Genomic DNA, 12500 nt, shown 5'->3' with positions numbered 1-12500 from the left:
TTTTCACGAAAATAAATTGTCACGCACAACGAGTCTGCGTGCAAAATGTCAGCTCGATTGGATCACGGGAAGTGGGTTAAAAAACGACCGAAAGATTTGCACAGTCGTAAGCGCGCAAGCAAGCAAGCAAGTGAACTTAATATAAAAGATTAAAAAAATTAACCCGTAAAAACAAAGTTTTTCACTATAAATCCTTTTTATGCGTGGCGGCTAGAGTCCTCTCGTCCTCTGGCTTGAGATGGCTGCCACCTATGGGTCAGATGATTGTCTGCCAGTATTAAGCAATTGGTAATTAAATATTTAATTTGTTTTCCCTAAACAGTGTAACATTTTGGAAAAAAAAATTCACGAACATTAATTGTCTCGCACAACGAGTCTGTGCGGAAAATGTCAGCTCGATTGGATCACGGGAAGTGGGTTAAAAACGACCGAAAGATTTGCACGGTCGTAAGCAAGCAAGCAAGCACGCAAGGAAGCAAGCGAACTTAATATAAAGGATTTAAAAATGAGATGTGATGGAGCAAATCTGAGATCAGATTTGGAATCAGCACCCTGAAATTAGTCAAAAGTCCAGGCCAGAAAAAAATGTTTGTTGTTGTTGACTAATGTTATCTGAGCAGGTCATGGGCCTCCTCCCCTAGGTCGACTCAGCCTCAAACGAGTTACCTGGTGTTCTGTGCTACTCGCTAACAGCACTTGCCTCAATAGTCTGTGAAGGCTACACGGGTGGGGGGAGTCTTTGTCTTTGCTAGAAACCTAGTAACAAGTGGCCGTTCAGCCACATGAATGTGGAATTTCCACCCCTCGGCATGACTTGCCATGACAAATTTGGATACGGTGGAGGTGTGTGTGGATAACCTAACGATAGCCACATCGCTAGGAGGCTCATCTGAGATGTGTGAGTTGGCAGCCGCGATGGCTAGGAGATGTTAACTACCCACCTACACCATTGGAACCTGATTTGCCAGTAAAAAATATGATAATTGGTTTTTTAACCCTTCTATCTGGCAACAAAACTGGCACCTTTTTTTACAAGGAGTCATGTTTGCATAGACCACAATACCTGCAGTCATAATGCAAACAAAAACCATAACTCTGTATGCACTGTCCTTGAAGTTGATTGGTCCACACCCGAGACAGCTTTCCTTAGAGCCTAGTCTCACATGGTGTTGGACCAGATGACGCCTTTTGGCGTGAGACTAGGCTCTAAGGAAAGCTGTCTCGGGTGTGGACCAATCAACTTCAAGGACCATGTGAGACTAGGCTCTAAGGAAAGCTGTCTCGGGTGTGGACCAATCAACTTCAAGGACCATGTGAGACTGGGCTCTAAGGAAAGCTGTCTCGGGTGTGGACCAATCAACTTCAAGGACCATGTGAGACTAGGCTCTAAGGAAAGCTGTCTCGGGTGTGGACCAATCAACTTCAAGGACCATGTGAGACTAGGCTCTAAGGAAAGCTGTCTCGGGTGTGGACCAATCAACTTCAAGGACCATGTGAGACTGGGCTCTAAGGAAAGCTGTCTCGGGTGTGGACCAATCAACTTCAAGGACCATGTGAGACTAGGCTCTAAGGAAAGCTGTCTCGGGTGTGGACCAATCAACTTCAAGGACAGTGCATACATTATCAGAGTTATGTTTTTTGTTTGCATTATGACTGTAGGTATTGTGGTCTATGCAAACATGACTCCTTGTAAAAAAAAGGTGTCAGTTTTGTTGCCAGATAGGAGGGTTATAAAACCAATTATCATACCTCACCTAGTTTCGATTTAAAGCTTTCGTGACTGCAGCAGGGATTCATCTTCTTGGTTCTTTCGGTAAAGTCACGTAGAAGGGAAATAATAAAATAATAAAACTAAAACATAATAAAATAATTCTCACGACGTTTCGGCCACAACGCAAGCAGCCGTCCGCAGGTGAAGAACAGCGTCTGTCGGAAAGACAGCGTCTGAATGATGTACAGTTCATGCACAGATCACACGTGTGAAACAAACAGCAGAGCTTACCTTCGAATCTTCAAATCTTCAAACCTCTTCATTCAGACGCCGTCTTTCCGACAGACCTGTTCTTCACCTGAGGACGGCTGCTTGCGTTGTGGCCGAAACGTCGTGAGAATTATTTTATTATGTTTTATTTTTATTATTTTATTATTTCCCTTCTACGTGATGACTTTACTGAAAGAACCAAGAAGATACCTCACCGAGTGTTCAGGAGGTTGTGGGTTCGATCCCGACCCTGATGCTTGCTGCATGTTTGGAGTTTGCGTGTCTCTCCCAGTGGTCGCGTGGAATTTTTCTCGGGGTCCACCAGTTTTTTTCCCCCCCTCAACATTTAGAATCGACATGCATTTAGAACATATTCTTAGGTTTTTTTCGGTAAAGTCACGTAGGTAAAATTTTCAAATTAATAAAAGTAACATAAAAAATTAAACAAAAATACGACGTTTCGGAGGCAACACAAGCTTCCGTCTTCAGGTGGAACCGTCACAGCACGATAGCTGTATCAAGTGAGAGAAATTCCAAGAACACAGTCCTTGTATATATACTGGTTGAGGGTGGGAGGAGCCAAGGTAAGCACCTGAATATTATTTTTATTGTGAGGTTCGGTGCGGCTGAAGCACGCTGTTAGGAATGAGCCTTTGTTGTGTAAACTAGGTGCGGATGGTGTAAAGGTGCGTGTAACATTTTGACTGATTCAAATGTTCTCGCGATGGAGACGCCAATTCACTGGGCTATCATTTGTGGTAGCCCAGTCGCTTCTGAAAAAACGGCAACCTTTTTTAAAATCCTTTATATTAAGTTCGCATGCTTGCTTGCTTAGGACCGTGCAAATCTTTCGGTCGTTTTTTAACCCACTTCCCGTGATCCAATCGAGCTGACATTTTCCATACAGACTCGTTGTGCCAGACAATTATTGTTCGTGAAAAAAAATTCCCAAAATTTTACACTTTTTAGGCAAAAAAATCTATTTAATTACCAATTGCTTAATGGTGGCAGGCAATCATCTGACCCATAGGTGGCAGCCATCTCAAGCCAGAGGACGAGAGGACTCTAGCCGCCCATTTCAAAGACCAATGTGGGCTGGGTTGTGGCCCATTGAACACGCATATAAAGGATTTATAGTGAAAAACTTTGTTTTTACGGGTTAATTTTTTAAATCGCTTGCTTGCGTGCTTGCTTGCTTACGACCGTGCAAATCTTTCGGTCGTTTTTTAACCCACTTCCCGTGATCCAATCGAGCTGACATTTTGCACACAGACTCGTTGTGCGTGACAATTAATGTTCGTGAAATTTTTTCCCCCCAAAATTTTACACTTTTTAGGACAAAAATATTATATTTAATTACCAATTTCTTAATGGTGCAATGCAATCATCTGACCCATAGGTGGCAGCCATCTCAAGCCAGAGGACGAGAGGACTCTAGCCGCCACGCATATAAAAGATTTATAGTGAAAAACTTTGTTTTTACGGGTTATACTTATTAAAATATATATTATAGCCATGCCCACGTAATGCTGTTAATGTGGGGATCCTTCCCACTGCCCATTGTCCACCAGCTTCTAACCTCACTTAGCCGAGTGTGTGTCCTTTGTGCCGGAACATTTAACACAAAACAATCTGGATTTGAAGTTTTTCGTGAATACACGGATCCATACTCTTTGGTTCTTTCGGTAAAGTCACGTGGGAGGAAAATAAATGAAATTAAATCACGACGTTTTGATCGCAACACCAACAATCGTCATCAGGTGGGAAAACCACAGCAAGTCACTTCAGCAAACCAACATTCTTGCCGTGGTTGATGATTGCTTGTGTTGCAATCGAAAACAAGACAAACTTTAATTGTTCACAATTAAATTTCGATTTAAAGCTTTCGTGACTGCGGCAGGGATTCATCTTCTTGGTTCTTTCGGTAAAGTCACGTAGAAGGGAAATAATAAAAAATAAAACATAATAAAATACAATTCTCACGACGTTTCGGCCACAACGCAAGCAGCCGTCCTAAGGTGAAGAACAGGTCTGTCGGAAAGACAGCATCTGAATGAACACCACCAAGCTTGGCAGCGTATATTTAAGCTGGGTTCCTTTGAATTTGCAAATTCCTTTGTCAAGGCACCCTTCCCCTAACCCAGCTTAAATATACGCTCCAAGCCTGGTGGTGTTCATTCAGACGCTGTCTTTCCGACAGACCTGTTCTTCACCCGAGGACGGCTGCTTGCGTTGTGGCCGAAACGTCGTGAGAATTGTATTTTATTATGTTTTATTAAATCCTTTATATTAAGTTCGCTTGCTTGCTTGCGTGCTTGCTTGCTTACGACCGTGCAAACCTTTCGGTCGTTTTTTAACCCACTTCCCGTGATCCAATCGAGCTGACATTTTGCACACAGACTCGTTGTGCGAGACAATTAATGTTCGTGAAAATTTTTTTCCAAAATTTTACACTGTTTAGGGAAAACAAATTAAATATTTAATTACCAATTGCTTAATACTGGCAGACAATCATCCGACCCATAGGTGGCAGCCATCTCAAGCCAGAGGACGAGAGGACTCTAGCCGCCACGCATATAAAGGATTTAGAGTGAAAAACTTTGTTTTTACGGGTTATACTTATTTTTATTATTTTATTACTTCCCTTCTACGTGACGACTTTACCGAAAGAACCAAGCAGATGTTCACAATTAAGTTTTTTGGCGACAGGACACTGGGACATTGATTCTGTAAACCACCCCACAGGATCTGTCCCAATCAGGAGGTTTGTTTGCGTTGGATGTGGTGGGTGGGTGCGGGTGGTGGGGTGTGGTGTGTGGGTCACCTGGGACCGGTTCTTTCCCCGTGAGCTTCACGATCCCTCTTGACAGCGAGGTGCACGCTACTACTCCTGCACTTGATTGTTATCGCCATCACGTTTGTATTATAAATGTACAATTGCACGCCCAGCAGATGTTGTGTGCGACTCGATGATTATCACCGGATCGGTTCATCCACGCTCACCATTCGCCCACACTGCCACTTTACAGCAATTATAGACTGGTCAACACACTTGTTCTGGCATAAGGTATTCCAACGGTGTTAAGGTGCTTATTCCAAATCTGGCATCAGTTTTTGTCTATCACATCAGGTTTTTGAGATATCAAATGTTGCATTTTCAATAAAAACTGCAGAAGAAAAATATTAAATAAATGTGGATATCTACATAAAATGATATTATGAACACACTATCCTAAACATACAGCACCATATTTTAACACTAAAGCAGTCACTGACTCGCAACAACTTGCAATTATTAGTGACAGAGATAATTTCGGGTAAAATCAATTAAAATGGGGTATGCCGATAGCATAAAATGAGATGTGGGTCTATGGGTCTCTGTGTGCGTCTATGGGTCTCTGTGTGAGTATATGGGTCTCTGTGTGAGTCTATGTGTCTCTTTGTGAGTCTATGGGTCTCTGTGTGAGTCTGTGGGTCTCTTTGTGAGTCTATGGGTCTCTGTGTGAGTCTGTGGGTCTCTTTGTGAGTCTATGGGTCTCTGTGTGAGTCTATGGGTCTCTGTGTGAGTCTGTGGGTCTGTGTGAGTTTATGGGGCTCTGTGTGAGTCTGTGGGTCTCTGTGTGAGTCTATGGGTCTCTGTGTGAGTCTGTGGGTCTCTGTGTGGTGAGTCTGTGGGTCTCTGTGTGAGTCTATGGGTCTGTGTGAGTCTATGTGTCTCTGTGTGAGTCTGTGGGTCTCTGTGTGAGTCTGTGGGTCTCTGTGTGAGTCTATGGGTCTCTGTGCGAGTCTGTGGGTCTCTGTGTGAGTCTGTGGGTCTCTGTGTGAGTCTGTCGGTCTCTGTGTGAGTCTATTGGTCTCTGTGTGGTGAGTCTGTGGGTCTCTGTGTGAGTCTGTGGGTCTCTGTGTGAGTCTATTGGTCTCTGTGTGGTGAGTCTGTGGGTCTCTGTGTGAGTCTATTGGTATCTGTGTGGTGAGTCTGTGGGTCTCTGTGTGAGTCTATAGGTCTCTGTGTGGTGAGTCTGTGGGTCTCTGTGTGAGTTTGTGGGTCTCTGTGTGAGTCTATGGGTCTCTGTGCGAGTCTGTGGGTTTCTGTGTGAGTCTATTGGTCTCTGTGTGGTGAGTCTGTGGGTCTCTGTGTGAGTCTATTGGTCTCTGTGTGGTGAGTCTGTGGGTCTCTGTGTGAGTCTGTGGGTCTCAGTGTGAGTCTATGGGTCTCCGTGTGAGTCTGTGGGTATCTGTGTGAGTCTATGGGTCTCTGTGTGAGTCTATTGGTCTCTGTGTGGTGAGTATGTGGGTCTCTGTGTGAGTCTATTGGTCTCTGTGTGGTGAGTCTGTGGGTCTCTGTGTGAGTCTATAGGTCTCTGTGTGGTGAGTCTGTGGGTCTCTGTGTGAGTCTGTGGGTCTCTGTGTGAGTCTATGGGTCTCTGTGCGAGTCTGTGGGTTTCTGTGTGAGTCTGTGGGTCTCTGTGTGAGTCTATTGGTCTCTGTGTGGTGAGTCTGTGGGTCTCTGTGTGAGTCTATGGGTCTCTGTGCGAGTCTGTGGGTTTCTGTGTGAGTCTGTGGGTCTCTGTGTGAGTCTATTGGTCTCTGTGTGGTGAGTCTATGGGCCTCTTTATGAGTCTATGTGTCTCTGTGTGAGTCTATGGGTCTCTGTGTGAGTCTATGGGTCTGTGTGAGTCTGTGGGTCTCTGTGTGAGTCTATGGGTCTCTGTGTGAGTCTATGGGTCGCTTTGTGAGTCTATGGGCCTCTTTATGAGTCTATGGGTCTCTGTGTGAGTCTATGGGTCTCTGTGTGAGTCTATGGGTCTCTGTGTGAGTCTATGGGTCTCTGTGTGAGTCTATGGGTCTCTGTGTGAGTCTATGGGTCTCTGTGTGAGTCTATGGGTCTCTGTGTGAGTCTATGGGTCTCTGTGTGAGTCGATAGGTCTCTGTGTGAGTCTATGGGTCTCTGTGTGAGTCTATGGGTCTCTGTGTGAGTCTATGGGTCTCTGTGTGAGTCTGTGGGTCTGTGTGAGTCTGTGGGTCTCTGTGTGAGTCTATGGGTCTATGTGTGAGTCTATGGGTCTCTGTGTGAGTCTATGGGTCTCTGTGAGTCTATGGGTCTCTGTGTGAGTCTATGGGTCTCTGTGTGAGTCTATGGGTCTTTGTGAGTCTATGGGCTCTTTATGAGTCTATGGGTCTCTGTATGAGTCTATGGGTCTCTGTGTGAGTCTATGGGTCTCTGTGTGAGTCTATGGGTCTCTGTGTGAGTCTATGGGTCTCTGTGTGAGTCTATGGGTCTCTGTGTGAGTCTATGGGTCTCTGTGTGAGTCTATGGGTCGCTTTGTGAGTCTATGGGCCTCTTTATGAGTCTATGGGTCTCTGTGTGAGTCTATGGGTCTCTGTGTGAGTCTGTGGGTCTCTGGGTGAGTCTATGGGTCTCTGTGTGAGTCTATGGGTCTCTGTGGAGTCTAGGGTCTCTGTGTGAGTCTATGGGTCTCTGTGTGAGTCGTGGGTCTCTGTGTGAGTCTGTGGGTCTCTGTGTGAGTCTGTGGGTCTCTGTGTGAGTCTATGGGTCTCTGTGTGAGTCTGTGGGTCTCTGTGTGAGTCTGTGGGTCTCTGTGTGAGTCGTGTGGTCTCTGTGTGAGTCTATGGGTCTCTGTGTGAGTCTGTGGGTCTCTGGGTGAGTCTAGGGGTCTCTGTGTGAGTTATGGGTCTCTGTGTGAGTCTATGGGTCTCTGTGTGAGTCGATTGGGTCTCTGTGTGAGTCTGTGGGTCTTCTGGGTGAGTCTATAGTCTGTGTGAGTCTGTGGGTCTCTGTGTGAGTCTATGGCCTCTTTATGAGTGAGTCTAGTGGGTCTCTGTGTGAGTCTATGGTCTCTGTGTGAGTCTATGGGTCCTCCTGTGTGAGTCGGTGGGTCTCTGTGTGAGTCATATGGGTCTCTGTGTGAGGTCTATGGGTCGCTTTGTGAGTCTATGGGCCTCTTTATGCAGTCTATGGGTCTCTGTGTGAGTTCTATGGGTTCTCTGTGGGTGAGTCTATGGTCTCTGTGTGTGAGTCTATGGGTCTATGTGTGAGTCTATGGGTCTCTTGTGTGAGCTCTGTGGGTCTCCTAGTGTGAGTCTGTGGGTCCTCTGTGTGAGTCTATGGGTCTCTGTGTGAGTCTGTGGGTCTCTGTGTGCACGTCCTGTGGGTCTCTGTGTGAGTCTATGTGTCTCCTGTGTGAGTCCTATGGTCTCTGTGTGAGTCTGTGAGGTCTCTGTGTGAGCTATGGGTCTCTGTGTGAGTCTGTGGGTCTCTGGGTGAGTCTATAGGTCTCTGTGTGAGTCGATGGGTCTCTTGTGTGAGTCTATGGATCTATGTGTGAGTCTATGGGTCCTGTGTGAGTCCTGGTGGGTCTTGGGTGTGAGTCTATGGGTCTATGTGTGAGTCTATGGGTCTGTGAGTCTATGGGTCTCTGTGTGAGTCTATGGGTCTCTGTGTGAGTCTATGGATCTATGGGTGAGTCTATGGGTCTGTGTGAGTCTGTGGGTCTCTGGGTGAGTCTATGGATCTATGTGTGAGTCTATGGGTCTCTGTGTGAGTCTATGGGTCTCTGTGTGAGTCTATGGGCCTTCGTGTGAGTCTATGGGTCTCAATGAGTCTACGGGTCTCTGTGTGAGTCTGGATCTCAATGAGTCTACGGGTCTCTGTGTGAGTCTATGGGTCTCTGTGTGAGTCTATGGGTCTCTGTGTGAGTCTATGGGTCTCTGTGTGAGTGTGTGGGTCTCTGTGTGAGTCTATGGGTCTCGTGTGAGTCTGGGTCTCTGTGTGAGTCTATGTGTCTCTGTGTGAGTCTATGGGTCTCTGTGTGAGTCTATGGGTCTCTGTGTGAGTCTGTGGGTCTCTGTGTGAGTCTATGGGTCTCTGTGTGAGTCTATGGGTCTCTGTGTGAGTCTATGTGTCTCTGTGTGAGTCTATGGGTCTCTGTGTGAGTCTATGGGTCTCTGTGTGAGTCTATGTGTCTCTGTGTGAGTCTATGGGTCTCTGTGTGAGTCTATGGGTCTCTGTGTGAGTCTATGGGTCTCTGTGTGAGTCTATGGGTCTCTGTGTGAGTCTATGGGTCTCTTTGTGAGTCTGTGGGTCTGTGTGAGTCTGTGGGTCTCTGTGTGAGTCTATGGGTCTCTGTGTGAGTCTATGGGTCTCTGTGTGAGTCTATGGGTCTGTGTGAGTCTGTGGGTCTCTGTGTGAGTCTATGGGTCTCTGTGTGAGTCTATGGGTCTCTGTGTGAGTCTATGGGTCTCTGTGTGAGTCTATGGGTCGCTTTGTGAGTCTATGGGCCTCTTTATGAGTCTATGTGTCTCTGTGTGAGTCTATGGGTCTCTGTGTGAGTCTATGGGTCTCTGTGTGAGTCTATGGGTCTGTGTGTGAGTCTATGGATCTATGTGTGAGTCTATGGGTCTCTGTGTGAGTCTATGGGTCTCTGTGTGAGTCTATGGGTCTCTGGGTGAGTCTATAGGTCTCTGTGTGAGTCTATGGGTCTCAATGAGTCTATGGGTCTCTGTGTGAGTCTGTGGGTCTCTGTGTGAGTCTATGGGTCTCTGTGTGAGTCTATGGGTCTCTGTGTGAGTCTATGTGTCTCTGTGTGAGTCTATGGGTCTCTGTGTGAGTCTGTGGGTCTGTGTGTGAGTCTATGGGTCTCTGTGTGAGTCTATGGGTCTCTGTGTGAGTCTATGGGTCTCAATGAGTCTATGGGTCTCTGTGTGAGTCTGTGGGTCTCTGTGTGAGTCTATGGGTCTCTGTGTGAGTCTATGGGTCTCTGTGTGAGTCTATGGGTCTCTGTGTGAGTCTATGGGTCTGTGTGTGAGTCTATGGGTCTCTGTGTGAGTCTATGGGTCTGTGTGTGAGTCTGTGGGTCTCTGTGTGAGTCTGTGGGTCTCTGTGTGAGTCTATGGGTCTCTGTGTGAGTCTATGGGTCTCTGTGTGAGTCTATGGGTCTCTGTGTGAGTCTATGGGTCTCTGTGTGAGTCTGTGGGTCTCTGTGTGAGTCTATGGGTCTCTGTGTGAGTCTATGGGTCTCTGTGTGAGTCTGTGGGTCTCTGTGTGAGTCTATGGGTCTCTGTGTGAGTCTATGGGTCTGTGTGAGTCTGTGGGTCTCTGGGTGAGTCTGTGGGTCTCTGTGTGAGTCTATGGGTCTCTATGTGAGTCTATGGGTCTGTGTGAGTCTGTGGGTCTCTGGGTGAGTCTGTGGGTCTCTGTGTGAGTCTGTGGGTCTCTGTGTGAGTCTATGGGTCGCTTTGTGAGTCTATGGGCCTCTTTATGAGTCTATGGGTCTCTGTGTGAGTCTATGGGCCTCTTTATGAGTCTATGGGTCTCTGTGTAAGTCTGTGGGTCTCTGTGTGAGTCTGTGGGTCTCTGTGTGAGTTTGTGGGTCTCTGTGTGAGTCTATGGGTCTCTGTGCGAGTCTGTGGGTCTCTGTGTGAGTCTATGGGTCTCTGTGTGAGTCTATGGGTCTGTGTGAGTCTGTGGGTCTCTGGGTGAGTCTATAGGTCTCTGTGTGAGTCTGTGGGTCTGTGTGTGAGTCTATGTGTCTCTGTGTGAGTCTATGGGTCTCTGTGTGAGTCTGTGTGTCTCTGTGTGAGTATGGGTCTCTGTGTGAGTCTATGGATCTATGTGTGAGTCTATGGGTCTCTGTGTGAGTCTATGGGTCTCAATGAGTCTATGGGTCTCTGTGTGAGTCTATGGGTCTCAATGAGTCTATGGGTCTCTGTGTGAGTCTATGGGTCTCAATGAGTCTATGGGTCTCTGTGTGAGTCTATGGATCTATGTGTGAGTCTATGGGTCTCTGTGTGAGTCTGTGGGTCTCTGGGTGAGTCTATGGGTCTCTGTGTGAGTCTATGGATCTATGTGTGAGTCTATGGGTCTCTGTGTGAGTCTGTGGGTCTCTGGGTGAGTCTATGGGTCTCTGTGTGAGTCTATGGGTCTCTGTGTGAGTCTATGGGTCTCTGTGTGAGTCTATGGGTCTCTGTGTGAGTCTGTGGGTCTCTGTGTGAGTCTATGGGTCTCTGGTGAGTCTATGGGCCTCGTGTGAGTCTATGGGTCTCAATGTGTCTACGGGTCTCTGTGTGAGTCTGGATCTCAATGAGTCTACGGGTCTCTGTGTGAGTCTATGGGTCTCTGTGTGAGTCTATGGGTCTCTGTGTGAGTCTATGGGTCTCTGTGTGAGTCTGTGGGTCTCTGTGTGAGTCTATGGGTCTCTGTGTGAGTCTATGGGTCTCTGTGTGAGTCTATGGTGTCTCTGTGTGAGTCTATGGGTCTTGTGTGAGTATGGGTCTCTGTGTGAGTCTGTGGGTCTCTGTGTGAGTCTATGGGTCTCTGTGTGAGTCTATGGGTCTCTGTGTGAGTCTATGGTGTCTCTGTGTGAGTCTATGGGTCTCTGTGTGAGTCTATGGGTCTCTGTGTGAGTCTATGTGTCTCTGTGTGAGATGGGTCTCTGTGTGAGTCTATAGTCTCTGTGTGAGTCTATGGGTCTCTGTGTGAGTCTAGGGTCTCTGTGTGAGTCTATGGGTCTCTTGTGAGTATGGGTCTCTGTGTGAGTCTGGTCTCTGTGTGAGTCTATGGGTCTCTGTGTGAGTCTATGGGTCTCTGTGTGATGAGTCTATGGGTCTGTGTGAGTCTATGGGTCTCTGTGAGTCTATGGGTCTCTGTGTGAGTCTATGGGTCTCTGTGTGAGTCTATGGGTCTCTGTGTGAGTCTATGGGTCGCTTGTGAGTCTATGGGCTCTGTATGAGTCTATGTTCTGTGGAGTCTATGGGTCTCTGTGTGAGTCTATGGGTCTCTGTGTGAGTCTATGGGTCTGTGTGAGTCTATGGTCTATGTGTGAGTCTATGGGTCTCTGTGTGAGTCTAGGGTCTCTGTGTGAGTCTATGGGTCTCTGGTGAGTCTATAGGTCTCTGTGTGAGTCTATGGGTCGTGAGTCTATGGGTCTCTGTGGAGTCTAGTGGGTTCTGTGTGAGTCTATGGGTCTCTGTGTGAGTCTATGGGTCTCTGTGTGAGTCTATGGGTCTCTGTGTGAGTATATGGGTCTCTGTGTGAGTCTGTGGGTCTGTGTGTGAGTCTATGGGTCTCTGTGTGAGTCTATGGGTCTCTGTGGAGTCTATGGGTCTCAATGAGTCTATGGGTCTCTGTGTGAGTCTATGGGTCTCTGTGAGTCTATGGGTCTCTGTGTGAGTCTATGGGTCTCTGTGTGAGTCTAGGGTCTCTGTGTGAGTCTATGGGTCTGTGTGTGAGTCTATGGGTCTCTGTGAGTCTATGGGTCTGTGTGTGAGTCTGTGGGTCTCTGTGTGAGTCTATGGGTCTCTGTGTGAGTCTATGGGTCTCTGTGTGAGTCTATGGGTCTCTGTGTGAGTCTATGGGTCTCTGTGTGAGTCTATGGGTCTGTGTGAGTCTGGGTCTCTGTGTGAGTCTATGGGTCTCTGTGTGAGTCTATGGGTCTCTGTGAGTCTATGGGTCTCTGTGTGAGTCTATGGGTCTCTGGTGAGTCTATGGGTCTGTGGAGTC

This window comes from Lethenteron reissneri, chromosome 69 (assembly GCF_015708825.2).
Source record: "Lethenteron reissneri isolate LAM-NWPU_2019-01 chromosome 69, ASM1570882v1, whole genome shotgun sequence".
NCBI classification, from domain to species: domain Eukaryota; kingdom Metazoa; phylum Chordata; class Hyperoartia; order Petromyzontiformes; family Petromyzontidae; genus Lethenteron; species Lethenteron reissneri.
This window is presented reverse-complemented; position numbering follows the sequence as displayed.